The following is an 18,304-nucleotide window of genomic DNA, read 5'->3' on the forward strand; positions in this document are numbered from 1 at the left end:
TATATACACACACATAAATATATAGAACCTTACAAAAAAAAAAAAAGTTGCTGGATATACTCACAGACTACAAATGTACCAAACTACCGATAGAAATCTAAGAGCAACTAGAATTTGAAATAACAAAAACTTAGACGCAATCCTACTAACTCAACACAGTGACTCGGGCTCTTGCACAGTTGAAGTAACCTTTCAGAGTTAAAAATTTATTTTTATCAGCTCATACTTTGACATTTAGGCTAATATTAATGAAGACATTAACAAAATCTATCAGCTTACCAGGCAGTACAATAACTATTACATTATACTCGGTATCGACTCCAATAGCCGATCATTGTTATGGAATGACGTTTAAGTAACACCAAGGGGTGAAATATCAGAATCATTTATAATTTCCCAAAACCTGACCCTGACTAGCAAACCATCTCTTCTTACAACATTTAACAGACCCAGAGGTAAAAGTAATATAGAGCTGACTATTACTAATTCACAAACAGTAAAAATAATTAATAATTGGAAAATTCTTTACGTCAAAAATTTATCAGATCACAACTCTATTTACTTTTAAATATCATTATATGCTAATCTACAAAACAAAAACAACAAAGGTTATCACATTACCAAGTCTACTGACTGGATTAATTTCGGGGACAACTTGACCACTCAGCTTAAAAAACAATTTAAACTACATGCCAAGAACCTGACAATACCCCAGATTGAAACTAAAATAATCAAAAATATACTCAATTCAGATGTAGATACGACAGTTGAATTCTTTAGTAAAGCCTTAACCAAAGCGTGCAACATGTCGTTTAAAATTTCTAATTCTACCCACTCCCAGAAAAAAAATCGATCAGTTCCATGGTGGAATGATGAACTAACTAACTACAGAAAAACCACTAACCGGCTAAGGAAGTTATACCAACAGACCAACATTTACAAGAATAACAGAAGATCACTTTCAGGCACAAATACTAAGCACTAATCAGTCTAAAATTAATTCTTGTGAAGCATATTGTTCAGAGCAATCAAACCCCTGGAACTGGGTATAAAATATGCCTCTAACAAAATACTGAGCCAGAACATACTAAGAAGAGTTTTAACCAACAATAACAACCACACAGCAGGTTTCAAACAGAAATAGTGTAGTTTCACAAGAAAGTAGCACTAACGATACCAAGGAATAAAATGAACTAAGAAATAATGCTATGTTAATACCTGATACAAGTAACGACAATATACTTGAGCCATCATAGATTCTCTATACTATCAGAAACTTAAATAAGAAAAAACTCCAGGACATGACAAATTTACTACGGAAATACTACAGTACACCACAGAAGGATATCCAAACCTGATTATAAATATTTACAAACTGACCTGGCTCCAAATAAAGAAACCAAAGATTCAGAAAAAAGGTCTGATACATATCATCCCAAAGCGAGATTTGAACAAATTATGACCTATCTCAATACCTCCAATAATGGGAAAATATAAGAAAAAATGATACAATAGACTAAAACACTATCCACAAACACAAGACATAATGCAACTAACACTGATTTATTTAATTTCGATGGACAAACTCTACAAACTTTTAATCATTTAATTTTCAACTGCACCCTGTATGATCAACAAAGATTCAATATAATAAAAACCTGCATAACGCATGGACATACATGGCCACTTAAGCAATTTGAAATCTTTGGAAAATACAAAAAAGAGCTGGTGCACTTCATCTCTAATATAAAGTTAGCCAAATTGTGATCATCGTATGTAAATAAATAACAATTACTTTAATTATGTTTTGTTTTAGGTTAGTAGTTAATTCCCACATCTGCACTGTATTTATATTCATTTATTTTCATTATCCATTTACTTTTAAGTTTTGTTATATATTGTATTAAATAATTAGTTGCCTTCTCTAAGAACATGTTCTAATTGCATCATTTTAAGCCATTGTATTATAAGGAAATATTTCCAAAGTGATATAGGACCATCGCTTCCTGGGAGTCATAGTGGGGCAGGTCCGGCTGGGAAGGATTGCCTTTTTATATTTTTTGTAACGATCTCTGCTATTTTGAGATTGCAACAAGTCATCAATCGACCAACATACTCACTATAATTGACTGTTTCTTACCTCAGATAAGTAAGGCTATCTCAATTTGACTATCCTAAGTCTAAAAGTGATATAGGACCATCGCTCCCTTGGGGTTTTAGCAGGTCCGGCCAGGAAGGTTTGCCTTTTTATATTTATATGAAATTGCAAGAACATCCATTTTACAGGATTCTGGAGAACTTTTATTTACATCATTTACATTTTACATGATACAACTAAATACAATTTTAATTATTACCACTTGAATAGTTTTTTAATCTTTGAGTACAACTATTACTCCACATTCAATACCCACAATATATACTATATAACTAATACCCCATATTCAATATTCATATAAATATGTAGGGACGTAAGGTATCGATTATTGCTGATTCAAGTTATCCCTGACGAGAGCTCATTGTAACAGTCTAGGAGGTTAATAAGACCATGCGCACAATTATGTATGTGAGTGAAATAAACCAGTGATTATTAGTTTCTTCTTATTCATAACCTACAATTGGTTACCTCAACATTTATGGATTTTACGAAATACACAGCATGGCAGCACCCAAAGAAGATAAACCTGAAAACCAACCTGAGGTAAATAAGGTTACGATTAAAATACCCCCCTTCAGGGCTGATAAACCTGAATTATGGACTTATCAAATAGAAGTCCAGTTCAATTTAGTAGGTATTATTAAAGAAGACACTAAGTTCAATAATCTAGTCTCTCAGCTAGAAGCTAAATACATGGAAAATATATAGGATATTATTAAAAGTTCGGACAATAATAAATATTCTTTAACTAAGGATCGAATTCTCTAGATGTTTAAGGAGAGCGATAAACAACAAATTAAGAGATTGCTGACAGGTTTAAAGTTAGGGGATCTCAAGCCTAGTAAGTTGCTCCATAAAATATAGGCCTTGGCTGGGGGTGGGGGAATTCTTTGGACAGTGAGGTTTGAAAAACTGCCGGATGCAATAAAAAATATTGTAATCATTAGTGATGAAACTTTAGACAAGGTGGCAGCTATGGCAGACAAAATAGCTGATGTTGCCCCTCAGTTAAGTGCCTATTCTGTTAGTCAAGATCAAGACTCAATTCTCAATGAATTGATGAAAAAAATTGCTAATCTAGAAGTTCAAATTTGTAATTTGAATTCTAGGAATTGGACTCGCAGCTTGTCCAGAGATTCTTTCCATTCAAGGCGTGGCTTTAGACCCAAAGGAAAATTTTGTTATTTCCACCATAGATATGGGAAAAATGCAGACAACCATGCACTTGGCAGCAGCTATCGGAAAACTCCTACAAGCAACAGTAGATGTGGCTTCGGCTGTTGCTAACAATTCAGGTGGTCACACTTTTCGTTTATTAGTCCTGAATATAAAAACCAGATTAAAGTTACTTGTCGATAGCAGATGTGTCCATAATTCTGTTAGGATCAAATTGTGAATCCCCTAGTAAAGATTTTGTTTTGCTTGCAGCCAATGGATTCATTATACCAACATATGGAGTCAAAACTTAAAATACTGATTTGGATTTACGCCATCAGTTTCAGTGGCCCTTTATTGTAGCTAAAGTGAACAGGAATAATTGGTGCAGATTTTTTGGCCCTTTTTAATCTTTTTAATAGACTTAAAAAATAGGAAGCTTGTAGATAATGCCACAGGTGCACAGATCCGTGGTGGATTTCAACTATTTCAAATGGTGACATCATTAGCACTTTGTCAAATTCTCAAAGATTTGCTGACCTACAAACCAAGTTTCCGAATCTGACTAAACCCAACTTAATACCAAGTGAAAGCAAGCACAGTGTAAAACACTACATTCATACTACCGGAAAGCCTGTTTACTCCAAAGCTAGAAGACTCAACTCTAGAAAGTTACAGTTGGCGCAGAAGAGTTCTAGTTTATGTTAAATCATGGAATAATTCGACCATCAAAATCCGAATGGGCTTCTCCTTTACATCTAGTTATGAAGAAGGATGGTTCATTACGCCCCTGTGGTGATTTCCGCAGACTTAATGACCTTACTGTTCCTGATTGAAATCCAATTCATCAGATAGATGACTTCCACAGTATGTTAGATGGTCAAACAATTTTTTTCTAAAATTGATCTATTTAAGGCCTATTATCAAATTTCTATAGGTGAGGAGCATAAATCAAAAACAGCCATTATCACTCCATTTGGGCTTTTCGAGTTTAATGTTATGGCTCCAGCTTTACGAAACGCACCTAGCAGTTTCCAACGTTTCATCAATCAAGTTTTTACTGGTCTCAATTTTGTATTTATTTTTTTAAATAATGGTCTAATTGCTTCGCCAACTGAAGAGGAACACAAATGTCATTTAGAAAGTGTTTTCACCTGCTAGGACGAGTATGGATTGCATATAAATGTAGCCAAATCTATGTTTGGAGCTCAGGAATTCGAATTTTTGGGATATGGAATTACTCCAGGTGGATCGTTATTCCTTCCAGAAAAGGTCAGTGTCATAGTAGATAACAAACTTCCATAGACTGTTCAACAACTTCGCCAGTTTTGGGGAATGATAAATTTTTATAGAGGGTATTTACATAAGGCTGCAGAAACCCAAGCTATTTTACACGATTATCTCAAAGTAGCTAGGAAGAAGGACAACAGAAAAATAACATGGACTCAGGAAGCAGTTGCCAAGTTCGAGCAATGCAAAGTTGATCTTGCTAATGCAACCGTGCGTGCTCACTTTTCCTTGTTCAGACTATCCCTTGGCACTTGTTATTGATGCCACCAATATTGACATCAGCAGTGTTGTTCAACAACTTGAACCTGGTGGGTGGAGAGATCTGGCTTTTTACTCTAAAAAAACTAAGCGATGCTCAAAAGTCTTACAGTGCACATGATAGGGAGTTGCTGAGCATGTATTTATCGGTCAAGCATTTTAAATATCTCTAAGGAAGCCATTTTGTGATTTTTACAGATCATAAACCTCTTATTTTTGCTTTTAAGCAGAGAAATGATTAAGTTTCCCCTTGCCAACAAAGACAATTGCAGTACATATCTGAATTTGCCACAGACATTCGCCGCATTAGTGGAAAGCAAAATATTAATACAGACACTTTGTCGTAGATCGAGGCTCTAGAAGTGTTAGACTTTGACAAGATAGCCAAAGAACAGAAGACTGACAGTGAACTTCAGGATATGATATCTGATTCTGCATTAAAATTCATGATCTACCAGCTTCTTAGTGGAAATTATCTTTAGTGTGATGTCAGTATGGACACCATCCGGCCATTCATTCCCAAGGCATCCCGGCAACAAGTCTTACACCTTATTCATGATAGAGCTCACCCTGGTGTCAAGGCAACCATCAAGCAGGTATCATGTAAATATGTTCGGTTCAATGTTAAAAAGAACATCGAGGAATGAACTAAAGCATGTCTACCATGCCAGCTTAGGAAGATCCACAGTATGAATCATGTGAAATCTCCTGTAGGACAATATAAAGTGCCTGATGAACATTAGGCTGAGATTCACATAGATCAAATTGGTTCCCCTCCCACTTCAGAAGGAAACATTTACCCTTTAACTATAATTGATAGGTTCACCAGTTGGATGGAAGTTATCCCACTCAACAACATCACTGCTGAAACAGTTGCTAAGGCTGTTTAGTTATTGGGTTGCTCGATTTGGTGTCCTCAGACACATAACGAGTGATCAGGGCCATCAGTTTGACACGGGATTTTTTAAACACTTTAGTGCGTTATATGGTGTCAAACTCTACCACTCTATGTCTTATTACCCTCAATGCAACGGCAAGATTGAGCGACTCCACTGTACATTGAAAACAGTATTGAAGGCACATAATTCCCTGAGCTGGACCGAAACTTTGCCAACTGTACAATTAGGTCTATGAGCAGCGATTCACTTTGATTTTAATTCTTCCCTATCCCAAATGCTCAATGGAAAAACTATCACATTACCTGGAGAATTTTTCACAAATGGATCACGGACATTCTCAGATTCACAAGATTGGGTCAGAGAACTTCAAGAGAAAATGCGGCAGCTGAAGCCTGTACCTGTAAATCATAAGTCTTCTAGGAGCGTTTTTATCTACAAGGACTTAAACAAGTGCTTACACAAGAATAGTAAACAAATTACAGAACATACAAAAACAATAAAATATACATGTACTCTACACAAACAAAATATCCATTCACTTATTATGATACACAGTATGGTCCCTAATAATTCATTCATCCCAGTTGAGCTGAGAAAATATAAAATAAATATATATTCATAACATTTGATACTACATTCTATGTTTGGTTTTATTGTGAAAATAGATGGGATAATACTGAAAAAGTGAGAATATTTCCAGTTTTTTAAGCATTAAATCCAATGAAAAGTCACTTCAGCCAAGTGACTGATTCAATAAAATGTTTTAAAACAGTTCAACTTTAAAAGTTGAATTTATTCAGGTTCACTTAATCAGGAATTGAAATAAAAATTATGACCAATAACACACCATATGGATATGAAAACCATAATTTATTTTAATGAAACAAGACCAATACAGTATTAAGACAAACACTAAAAAATTATAGTTCAATACATTTGATATAAAAATTACTTTCTAAGCATTTCAGAAGGTCCGAGTGTAGTAATAAAAAAAAAAAACTCAAATAGTAATTAAACTATTTAATGTGAGCCAACGTTTTACCTCATATTGCAGGGCTTCTCAGAGCTAAAAAGATACGTAAACACTAAATATAAAATAATAAATGATATACATTATATGATAATAATGATATTCAATGTTTACTATCCATCTTATATGTTTTATATTTTTATTTATATATTTTATATTCATCTGTTACCTCCACCTTATCTTACATTTATTACTTCATACTTATTGTTTCTATTATATAAATTCACAAACCTTTGTACCTCTATTCAATTCTGTATTTTTTTCACTGTATTAGATTTATTGTAGATTCTTTTTATTTTTTTAAATTTTGTATTTTATTCATATAATTTTATATAAATTCTCCCCCTTACTATGTATATTATCATTTTGTAATTCTTGTTTATTTATACTTTTCACTGTTTACCTCCTCATAGCCATAAATTTGGAATAGGAAATAAAACAAATCACTTTATTAGTGTTATTATACATTTGGTAAACTAAAAGACACAATTATTAGCACAATAATAAGATTGATACTCGCAATAAAAAATTAATACAATTATATTCTATTGATAGATTGCTTATTATTTTTAATCTACTTTGTTCATTTTTCACATATTGTTTTACATTATTTTTTAGTCCAACCTTAGTTCACTTTTTTATTCATGTCATAAATAATTTATTAACTATTTGAGTTGATTTTGGACTGCATCCAGACCAACTTTATTAATTTTATTTTATGATACTACTTCAAATAACTTTTCAAAATACAGTGGTGATCATTAAGGGCTTTTCATATAAACATATAATAAATCAATGAGAGAATATGAAGGCATAGGATTGCTTTCTTATGCTAAATAAATCCAGTGCAAATTCATTGTTGGAACAAGTATATTATTCTTAGACAGAATCTTCTTAAGTCCACTAAACCTTCTAAAAATAGTTATCTGATAAATTACAAGGGTGTGGGAAAAAACCAGGCAGTTGGAGATTTATTTATTTAAAAATGAAAATGAAAATAACATGGGGTTACTAGTTATGAGATCATGATTTGATTTCAAAACCAAAACTATCTATAGTGATATATTTTATTCTGTTATAAACAACATAGTTACAGGTAAATTAAAAATAATCCAAAACAATAGTATGAAACAATACAATAGGACTGAGACATAAAAATGTAAAGAAATTTGTGAAACAATACAATTTATAATTTAAACAATTTAACTAAAATCAAACTGATTACTAATAAATTTAATAGATGCAAAATTAAAAATCATGTTTTGTTTAAAATTATAGACCTAGTTTCAAAATAGGCTACATGTTAATCCTAGTTAAGGCTATTATGAAAATGTGAATATTACCATCTTAATATATCATCTTGGAGAGTGTGAGCAAGTCACTGGTTAAATGTTATAGAACAAGGAAAATCACCAAATTAAACACCAATCACGTTTACAGCAGTAAAATTAAGACAAAGTTTTGCTATTTCTGGCAAATCAACCAAAAACAAGAATTACTGAGTTTATACCTACAGCTAGTATTTATTTTCTTCACATTTACTTACTAAACAACCAAAAATTGAAAGATCTGAGTTACATTACTACTTAAGATCTCAACAGTACCTTCATATAACTACTACTTCATCAACGTTTAATACACATACCTTTAATTAATTGGGATGCAACTATGAAGTTTCAATTTGTACTTAATTCGAAATTTAGGCTTCAACATGTTATACATTAAAAATAAATGAGGTTCTAAAAAACAGTATTAATCGAGAGTTTAGAAACCTTTATGAGACAGCTGTTCAGCACTGAATCAAAGAAAGAGCCAAAAGGTAACACTAATTTAAAACCAAATAACCACTGTGGCAAAGATAACCCCAATTTCTATGAAAATATCGTTCCGAAATTCCAAAGAGAATCACAAAATTGGACCATATAACCTTTGAGTAACTAGTGCCACCTCAAGCTCCTTAATGGTTTGTTCCAAGGACCGGTTCGACAGCCAGCCAACTATCAGGAGCATGCGCAGTACCGTTTCGGCGTTCCATGGAGGCCAGCGCCATTTCTCTAGCTGTTTAGATATCTGTTCCAAGGGACCGAATACCAAGCTCGAGACAGTTTGCAAACTGTCAAAACAGTACCTGCCTTTGAGAAAGGTCTCTACCAGACCACTAGACAATCGCACGTTTATTTTTTTTTCTATTCCTATCTGAGTTGGAGGGGGAAGGCTCCTGAAACATTTACAACTAAGAAACTTGGAATTGCCAGAAATTTTCAAGGAAGGTTATAGGCTATTGTCTCTGAAGGATAAGAAATAAATATTACTGACACTATGTTTTTTTTTTATTCACTAAAACTAAAAAAAACCTAATGAGTATTTCAGTAAAGTAAAAAAAAAAAAGTTTTATGAAAAAGGAAATTATTATCATTTATATCGTCGTCTGAAACCTTTAAATACCATTTTTCAAAGAAATTAAAAATTATAAATGATTCATCTGGAGGATTCTTTTTCTTTTGCAGATCATTGTTCATATAATCGTTCATAACTCTTATATCCAATTCCAACGTCAATACAGCCATTGAAAAGCTGTATGTCTGATCTATTAAGCTATATCAGTAAAATTTAGATTTAATTTTATACTACCTTATAAAGTCGTAATATTAGTACTAAATAAAGAAAAACTTTTTAACATTTTATTTTATATCTCCGGTTCTCATTTGTTTAATTAGATCCGGTCTGAGCTCTTTCTTGCAGAGGTAACTGAGCCCTAAATCACCCTAAACACACTTTTGTGAAGATTGGTTGAGTCATATTGAAGTTATTTCTATTTTTTTGATTTTTCAATATATTTTTAAGCGAATATTTTAGACCAATTAAGTTGATTTTCCTTTTATTTTTGTTTTTTTTTCTCTCATAAAAATCGTATTTAATTATTTTTTATAATGTCACTTGGTTAATTGTTAAAATTAATTAGGGTGTGCATTAGGCATATTCAATTATTATCTTTTAGGATTATAACACATAAATACAAACATTTGGTCAAACATAAAACATCGTAACTGAAATTTTTGGAATCCCCGGCTTTATTTAAGGCTGATTTCAAGAATTGTTGAAAGAATATTTAGGAAATTTATGTTCTTAAAAGAATAATGTAGATATCAAGTGACTGTTGTTTGAAAGGAGGATAGTCTGGGTGGCGATTAGTAAAGGTACAAAATTGTAAAAGATTACCACATTAAATAGTTTGTTTTATTTTCTATTTTGTACCTAAATTGATAGCCACCCGAACTATCTTCCAACTAGTAAAACATTGTAATTAACAAACAATTTAACTTTGAAAAGCTTTAATTTTCGCAGTTACACTGTTTTGCTACTGAATGATTCATATGTGCAGAATGTTGTAAATCACTGCATGTACCATATACCATCCATAGAACCATTTTCTAGGTACAAATAAATATAGCTACTGCATTTTAAGATATTTAAAATAAGAAAAGTATTCATTGCTTTTACTGTTATACAAAAAAAACTAACTTAAGAAGTTGGTTTTATGACCAGAAGGATGTGTAAATCTCAAAAATGACTTCATGGGAAATAGTTTTGTTCTTTATAAATGTCTTAGAATGAAGAGAAAAATGTAGGTTAATAAATAACACTAGATTCGAGAGACAAGGTTTAATACTCATAAGCTCATCTCAAGACTCATTCTAACACACATAAGGTTCAAGGACAATGTGGTAGGAAAACATGCATGGGCGAATAAGCGTACGCCTTCTATATTATTCAATAAATCTATAATTACAATATTAACACTCGCTCATAATTCTAAATTTATCAACACAAATTCAGTCAATCAAAAAAAAAAAAATTAAAACATCAATCCAATCAACATTAATTTTGTGCTGAAGGCCACTCAAGGGCTTAGTTAAGAAATCGGCAATATTTTTATCAGAAGCAATATACTCTACACAATCATCATTATTTTTAATTTCTTCTCTAATAAAATGGTGCCTAACATCAATATGTTTAGATCGATCACTTATTATAGAGTTTTTACACAATTCTAATGCACCAATGTTGTCACAAAAGAGTTTAGTAGGTCCACTCACTAAACAAGGATTGATTTCGGATATCAAATACCTTATCCAAAGGAGCTCTTGAAGAGTTGATGAAATACTCACATACTCCACCTCACAGCTCGACAAGTCAATCGTGTTCTGCTTCTTGCTATTTCAAATAATTGCACCGGCTTGGATTAAAAAGCAATAGCCTGTGACTGAGTATCTTTCATTAATTTTATTTTATCACCTCTTGTCCCCAGCGAGCTCACTATGTGTCCATGACCAAGGTTGTCAAAAGCACCAACCACGTCCAGAAAAACCACCGCGCAATCTTTTTTCCTATTTTTGGCATCTTTTATGATCGCGTCAATGATTCCGGCGCTTACATGTGCTCCCGGCAGACCTTTGATGAAGCCCCTTTGACTATTGCTAAAGGTGACCTGCTTTCTCAATTTAATATCCAGAACCTTTTCGATGATTCGGTGCACAATCGAATACATCGTTATTGGCCTCTGGGAGGAAATACTATTTGCTGCTAAGTTTCCCTTTCCCTTGTAGACCAGTATTGTGCGCCCTTGGCGTAGAGGCTCAGGTACATATCCCACCTTCAGCATGATCTCCGCAATATACTTGATGAAGTGTGTTACTTCGAAGTATTTTATTGTGCGGACCAACACACCATCCGGCCCCGGCGATGAGTCCAACGATGTCGACCTGATAGCCCTCTTCACAACCCGACTATCCGAATAGATTCTCTTTTTCAAAGAGCTTCCTGAAATGCTTCTCAATGTCGGCTATCATGGGGATTGGTTGGTAGCGTCGGCGTTCTTAATGCTCTCTACCACTTTTTTCCTTCTATTGTAATTATTGTATTTAGCTAGCTCATAGTGATACTGCTCCTGCTGACGGTTTCTGTCTGCCTTGTTAGCTCTCTGCGGATTGGACATCTTCCCCACACCCTTGTCGGCCATTTCTGTTTTATTTTGGCTTAACGGTTGACTGTTCGGCGTTAATATTTTTAAGGAAACTCAAGAAAACGCCCGCTGAGTTGAAATTTTGAACTTTCATAATATACTGCCCCACAAGTCTCAAAATTTTACTAAAAGGGTTTTAATGTCTAAAAATGGGTCCATGACACATAATAATTGTCCTATATGCCGAGAAAGACATTGTTTATATAGATGACCGCTCTTTCACTCAATGGAACCTAAACTATGGTTTGATAAAATACGACCGCTAAATTTATGCTACATACATACATGCTGTTTATTGCCCGGTCATTATACCAATAGATGCCCTTCCCCTGGCTCTTGTAATAAATGCGAAATGCGACATCATTCATTGTTGCATTTTCCAACATCTACTAATAGGAGAACGAATGACGCGGGTGCGAAAGTTAGTAATACTTCTTCATCCTCCCAAAATTATGATGTATTATTAGAGTATGTATCTATGTATGTAAATTATCCTTCCTCATAAAATATGATAGGTTCTGACAAGAAAACTAGGGACACAAAGGGTTCAGTTCTGTCATGGTTATCCGAGTCCAGTGGCTCTGTCCTGTTAGGTACCGAGATAGCTAGAATTGGATCTGATGCTTTTTAAAAATGCCTATGAATGGTTCTAGTCCTATAGGAGGGTGCTCAGCCCCGTTTCTAGCAAGCTGAACAGCTTTTTTATTACCTGTGATTCCCTTATGTCCTGGGGGCCACACAAAATGAAGCTTCTTTAAGCATGCTAATGATTCTAAGGCTTGCTTACACTCTTTTACCAATTAAGAGGTGACCCTAGGTGACTCCAAGGCTTGAAGGGCGAACAGATTATCTGAAAAGATGGTGATGCCAGTCCTTTCACAGCTAGTGACTTCAGGGCATAAAGCTGCTGACAAGATGGCAAACATTTCTGCCTGAAAGACAGTCGAATCCTGTCCTCGTGGGAAGTTTAGTTCTATGCCTAATTATTCTATGTAAACCTCTGTTCCCGTTAGTCCTGTCGAATCCATTCCCGATCCAGCAATGAAACAGGGCAGATAATCTCTTGGAGTTTCCACTAAACCCTGTACCCAATCCTCTAACTTTAGGTGTAGGAAAATAATCTTGGTATCTAGAGCGGGTGTTTTATATTACGGTGGTACGCGGTATTGTAGTATTGGTAACTCGCTTTCCACCACTTTACTATTGTCGCATGATCAGTAACTTCTTCTGTCTCTGTCTACTGTCAATTTTTCGCTCATTCTTCGATAGGCTTTTACCGCTTCCCCTTTAATCGATAAGTGGAGTGATATTAAGGAAAGCAGAACTTCTAATGCCTTTGTAGGTGTTGCGCGAAATGCCCCAGTAATGCCAATACAGGTTATCTTTCGGATCTTACTGGCCATTCGCACATGGGAAGCCCTTTGCAGGATTGTCCACCACACAATACTTCCATAGTAAATTCTCGGTCTTATTATCGCTGTATAAATTCAATGCATAACCTTTGGGTTGAAACACCAGGTAGTACCAACAGCGCGTCATACTTACCAAAAAGCAGCACTAATTTTGTTTAATTTCTGTCAAATGAGATCTCCAGTTCAGTTTTGCGTCCAAACTCATTCCGAGGTATTTGACATTTTGGCTTAATTGGAGTTGATTGTCAAAGAAAATCGGGCTTTGAAATGTACCCAATTCCCGCTTTCCGGTAAATAGAATCAACTCTGTCTTTGATGGGTTACTGAAAGCTTCATTTCAGTACACCATGCCTGTACTACATTACATGCGATTTGCATTAGTTCCATGATGGTATTCATGAACTTTCCACTAATAAGGATCACTCCATCGTCAGCAAAAGCTTGCACGAATATCCCAGCATCCTCAAGTCTTCTCAATAGGCTATCCATAACTAGGCACCGTAGCAACGGTGAGATGCAACCCTTCTGAGGGGATCCAGTTACTGCCTACGCCTGTAGCCTAGTACCGTCTTCCGAAACAACAATTATTCTATTATTAAGAACAAATCTGACACAGCTGTTAATTGCATTCGGGGCAGAAATGCCTAATAAGGCACAAACAAAACTGCCTCAGGCCTTGTTTTGTCAAATGCCCCTTCTACATCGAAAAAGAGTCTTTATATGATAAGGTCTTTTCAATCCTCCCTACCAAGGAGTGCAGTGCAGTCTCAGTTGATTTTCCCTGGAGATATCCGTGCTGTCTTAGATGAAGGAGGTTGATTGGTAGCATCTTGCTTGTTAGGAAAACCGCCACCAACTTCTCCAGGATCTTAAATAGGAAGGAGGATAAGCTAATAGGTCGATACGCTTTAGCGACACTATAGTCATTCTTCCCAATCTTAGGAATGAAATCTATTAATGATTTCCTCCACGTCTCTGGAATATATCCCAATGCTAGAGTGGCTGTATGCAGTGCCCTAATCCGGAGGAGAAGGACAAAAGTCCTTCCTTGAGCATGCATGAGAGAATACCGTCCGTTCCTGGGGCCTTATAAGGCTCGAGCTCTTCCACAACCCCCTTAATGACCCCATCCGTAACGATAGACTCCGCTAATGCCCACTCCTTTTCATTAGCCTCTCTGAGGGAATCCATGGTTGGAAGATTGTCTACTGTTCTGCGCTGGCAACCTGGAAAGTGTGTCTCCATTAAATGGGACAAGGTTTCCTCTAGGCAGGAGGTCCACTTCCTATCTGGTTTCCTTAGTGCACCTAATGACTGTTGACCATTGCTTCCTAATAACGTAATCAGTCGAGAGGCTTCTGGCGTGCTTTCTATGTTGTTGCAGAACTTGCGCCAGCCATCTCATTTATGTCTTCTTAATTCTCTTTTATACTTATTAGAGGCAGCCCGGTATACATTCCAGTCCGCCTCTAGCTTTATTTTATAAGCTTTATTATATGCTTTTCTTGTTTATGTTTGTAGTTTAGTCAATTCAATTGACCACAATCCGACTTTTTTACTAGACTTCCTTTTCAATGGACAAGCCTCCTCGTAGGCTGATATAACCATTATTTCAAGAAGGCTAGATTCCATGTCTAGCCGTGATCTGGAAAGTCTTTCCGCCGCATAGAGTGAATCTCCTTCCAGCCTCTCTCTGAAAAGACCCCAGTCTGTATTTCTCGGGTTTCTCTTCACTGTGTGTAGAGGTTTCTCAGCTATAATCTTAAATGAGATCAACCTATGGTCACACGGTGTTATGTCTGAGGTGACCCTCCAGTTTTTACAAAGACTTTTAATCCAGCTAAATGTCTGCGTAATATTTAAAACCTCATCCCTTGCTCTTGTAACAAAGGCTGCTTCGACCCCTCTGTTAAGGCTAAAAATTCCAGCAAGGCTTCGCCTCGCTCGTTGGTGTCTATGCTTCCCCAAAAAAGGGATGACCATTAATATCTCCACCAATTAAGAGTCGTAAATATACCTCCCTAGCGTACCGGAGAGGTCTTTCTAAATATTGGTAAGGTAGATCTAAACTATGGGGGACAAAGCCAGATCCTATTAACAATTTAGTCTTACTAATACCAGCCTTGATGTTTAGTACCATGGTTGTGGTGTCTTTAGTATTAAGCTGAGGGAGAGGCGGCACCTGTAGGTCCTTGGAGACCCAGATGCAAGTCCTCCCTCAGGTTGTCTTCACGGGCTGGGCGGATTATCCTTCCACCTATACCCCCTAATCTACTATTATCATCAATAACAATACGGTTATTTATGTTACTGAAATATATGTTTAAAAACATCAATCTATTTTTGGCAATGTTTTGTTAGCAACGATATTTTTATATTCAACATTGATATTTTAAAATATCGATGTTTTTAGTAATCGATGTCGTACCCCTAGTTCTAGCAACTACTTTTGACTTCTAAAGCTTGCGTATTCGTTGGAACTGACCTAATGTTACTGAAATAGATGTTCATAAACATCGATATACTTTTGGGAATGTTTCGTAAGCAACGATATTTGCATATGGAACTTTGATATTTTAAAATATCGATGTGTTTTGTAGTCGATGTCGCCTCCCTAGTTCTAGCGACAACTTCTGACTGCCCAGAGCATGCGTAAAAAAAAATTTTCTCACGCAAAACCTGTACTGCACATGTTCCGTGCAGTTCTGGAAAATCAGAAGTCGTTAGAATAGACCTTAGGTAACTGAAATGGATGTTAAAAAATATCGATGTATTTTTGGTAATGTTTTGTATGCAACGGTATTTTAATATTGAATATTGATATTATAAAATATCGATGTTTTTTGTAGTCGATGTCGCATCCCTAGTCCTAACAACTTCTGACTGTCCAGAGCACGCGTAATCGTTGGAACAGACATTATGTTACTAAAATGGATGTTCAAAAACATCAATCTATTTTTGGCTATGTTTTGTAAGAAACGTTATTTTAATATTGAACATTGAAATTTTAAATATCAATATTTTTTTTTAGTCTATGTTGCATCCCTAGTTCTAGCAACTATTTCTGACTGTACGGAACATGCGCAGTCGTTGAAACAGACATTATGTTACTGAAATGTACGTTCAAATACATCGATGTATTTTTGGCAATGTTTTGTAGGCAACGACATTTTAATACTGAACATTGATATTTTAAATATCGATGGTTTTTTGTAGTCGATGTCGCATCCCTAGTTCTAGCAAATACTTCTGACTTCCAGAGCTTGCGTATTCGTTGGAACTGACCTAATGTTACTGAAATAGATGTTCATAAACATCGATGTACTTTTAGCAATGTTTCGTAAGCAACGATATTTGAATATTTTTAAGCCACCTCAAATCAACTCTATCTCTTTGTAGGAAAGCTTAGAAAAAAAATAAAACAAAAGAAACGCTGGCTCGGATCGGATTATTTGGTAAGTAAATAAAAATGAAATTAAAAAAAAAAGGAACTATCTAATCTAAAATATAGAACAAAAAATTTAAAAAATTATCCTTATAGATAATATCCTAATAGATCTAGGATATAGGTAGGTTTTTTTAATTTAAAGTACTTGGAAAAGGAAAACACTAAGGAGGTATTGCCTTCGGGAGGTTGGATAGAGCCACTTCAACTCGGTATACCAACGGGAGACTTGAGAGCGCCTTGGGAACCCCAAGATAAATCTTACAAAGCAATTCATGAGTCTCTTCAGACTCAAATCTATTCCTGCAGATAGCCCTCCATAGACCTAGGAACCGTAGTCGAAGTGGAGGAAGACGAGAGAGGATACTAGGAGGGATGGAAGGACAGATAGATTTGGAGATCGTCTGCATATAGGTGGTATTGTGCGTGGTAAATAGACAGGAAGATCGTTAATATAAATGGAGAAAAGGGTTGGTGAAAGTGAGGATCCCTGAGCAACACCTCGTGACAGAAGAAGGGGAGAGGAGGAAAGAAGTTTGTATGGAATGACGACTGTTTGGGAATGATGTGACAGGAAGGAGAGGAACCACTTTAGGACACTATTTGAAATGGAAAGGTTTTAGAGTATATTGTGAGGATCTTATGGTTAACTGTGTCAAATGCCTTAGAAGAATCAAAAAGAATTAAAATTGATATATGATGATTGTATACAGCGGATTGGAGGTCTTGAGAAATTTTCAATAAAGCGGATTGTGTGGAATGTTGGGAATAAATGAGCAGGGAGGCAGGAAGAGTTGGGAGGCAAAGTTTGATGATCTTTGCAGGAACGTTGTCTGGGCAGTAATCGTTAGTTCTGGACTTGAGGACTGCTGAGATTAAGTCATCTGGAGAAATATCCAAGAAATAAAAGTTATTGAGATCAAATGGGATTTCAGGGATGTGAAGAGATGAAAATTCGGATGAGGTTGTTGAGGGAGGAGGAGCAACAAAGAAAGTATTAAGCTCGTCTGGATCAACTGGGTAATATGGACAGGATTTAGGACTTATAACGGAGAGGTTGGGATAGGATGTTGTGAAAGTATTGCTTCTTGGCGCGGCGTAAGGATGTTTGGGTAAGGTTTTGGGGGGACTTAAAAGTGGAATAGTGCTCTGAAATTCTGGTGCATCTGAAGCGTCTTCTGGCAGCATCTCGTCTTCTCATTAATTTCTTATTTCTGAGTTGATCCAGGGAGCCGGAGAGCGTTTAAAGGTACGGGGTTTAAGAGGAGTGTGTTGGTTTAGAAATTTAAGAAGATTCGAGGATAGGCATTGGACAATGTCATCAATGGATATGTCGGGGGTGTCTCTGGTCTTAGGCAATTTCTCCAGCCTGATATCTCTAGGCCCACGACAAGGCGTATTCATTATAAGTTAGGATCGGCCGTGCCAGAGGATGAGCCCTGGACACTGACGTAGGTAGAGAAGGTCCAGGTGAGAGAGTCTGAGGCAGAGTAACAGTTCTAGTTGCCGAGATGAAGCGGACGGACTAGAACTGTCAAGATAGGAGCCAGCTTACTAGTTGCCGAGATGAAGCGGACGGACTAGAACTGTCAAGATAGGAGCCAGCTTACTAGTTGCCGAGATGAAGCGGACGG

General features: G+C 35.8%; 1 protein-coding gene across 4 annotated transcripts in view; it reads right to left on the reverse strand.

Moving 5' to 3' along the window:
- The window catches only part of Afti (aftiphilin), a 50,927-nt gene extending 42,168 nt beyond the window's left edge, over nt 1-8,759 (reverse strand). For 2 of the 4 annotated variants that reach the window (XM_014436805.3, XM_014436804.3), the window contains exon 1: nt 8,436-8,759. The gene's annotated coding sequence lies outside the window, so the exon portion shown is untranslated. Of the gene's footprint in view, nt 1-6,062; nt 6,159-8,435 lie in introns of all 4 variants that reach the window. The other 2 variants (XM_014436803.3, XM_014436801.3) reach the window with 2 other exon arrangements.
- Between the last annotated feature and the right edge of the window lie 9,545 nt (nt 8,760-18,304).

This window comes from Halyomorpha halys, unplaced genomic scaffold (genome assembly GCF_000696795.3).
Source record: "Halyomorpha halys isolate HHAL.00 unplaced genomic scaffold, Hhal_1.1 Scaffold2101.1, whole genome shotgun sequence".
NCBI lineage: Eukaryota > Metazoa > Arthropoda > Insecta > Hemiptera > Pentatomidae > Halyomorpha > Halyomorpha halys.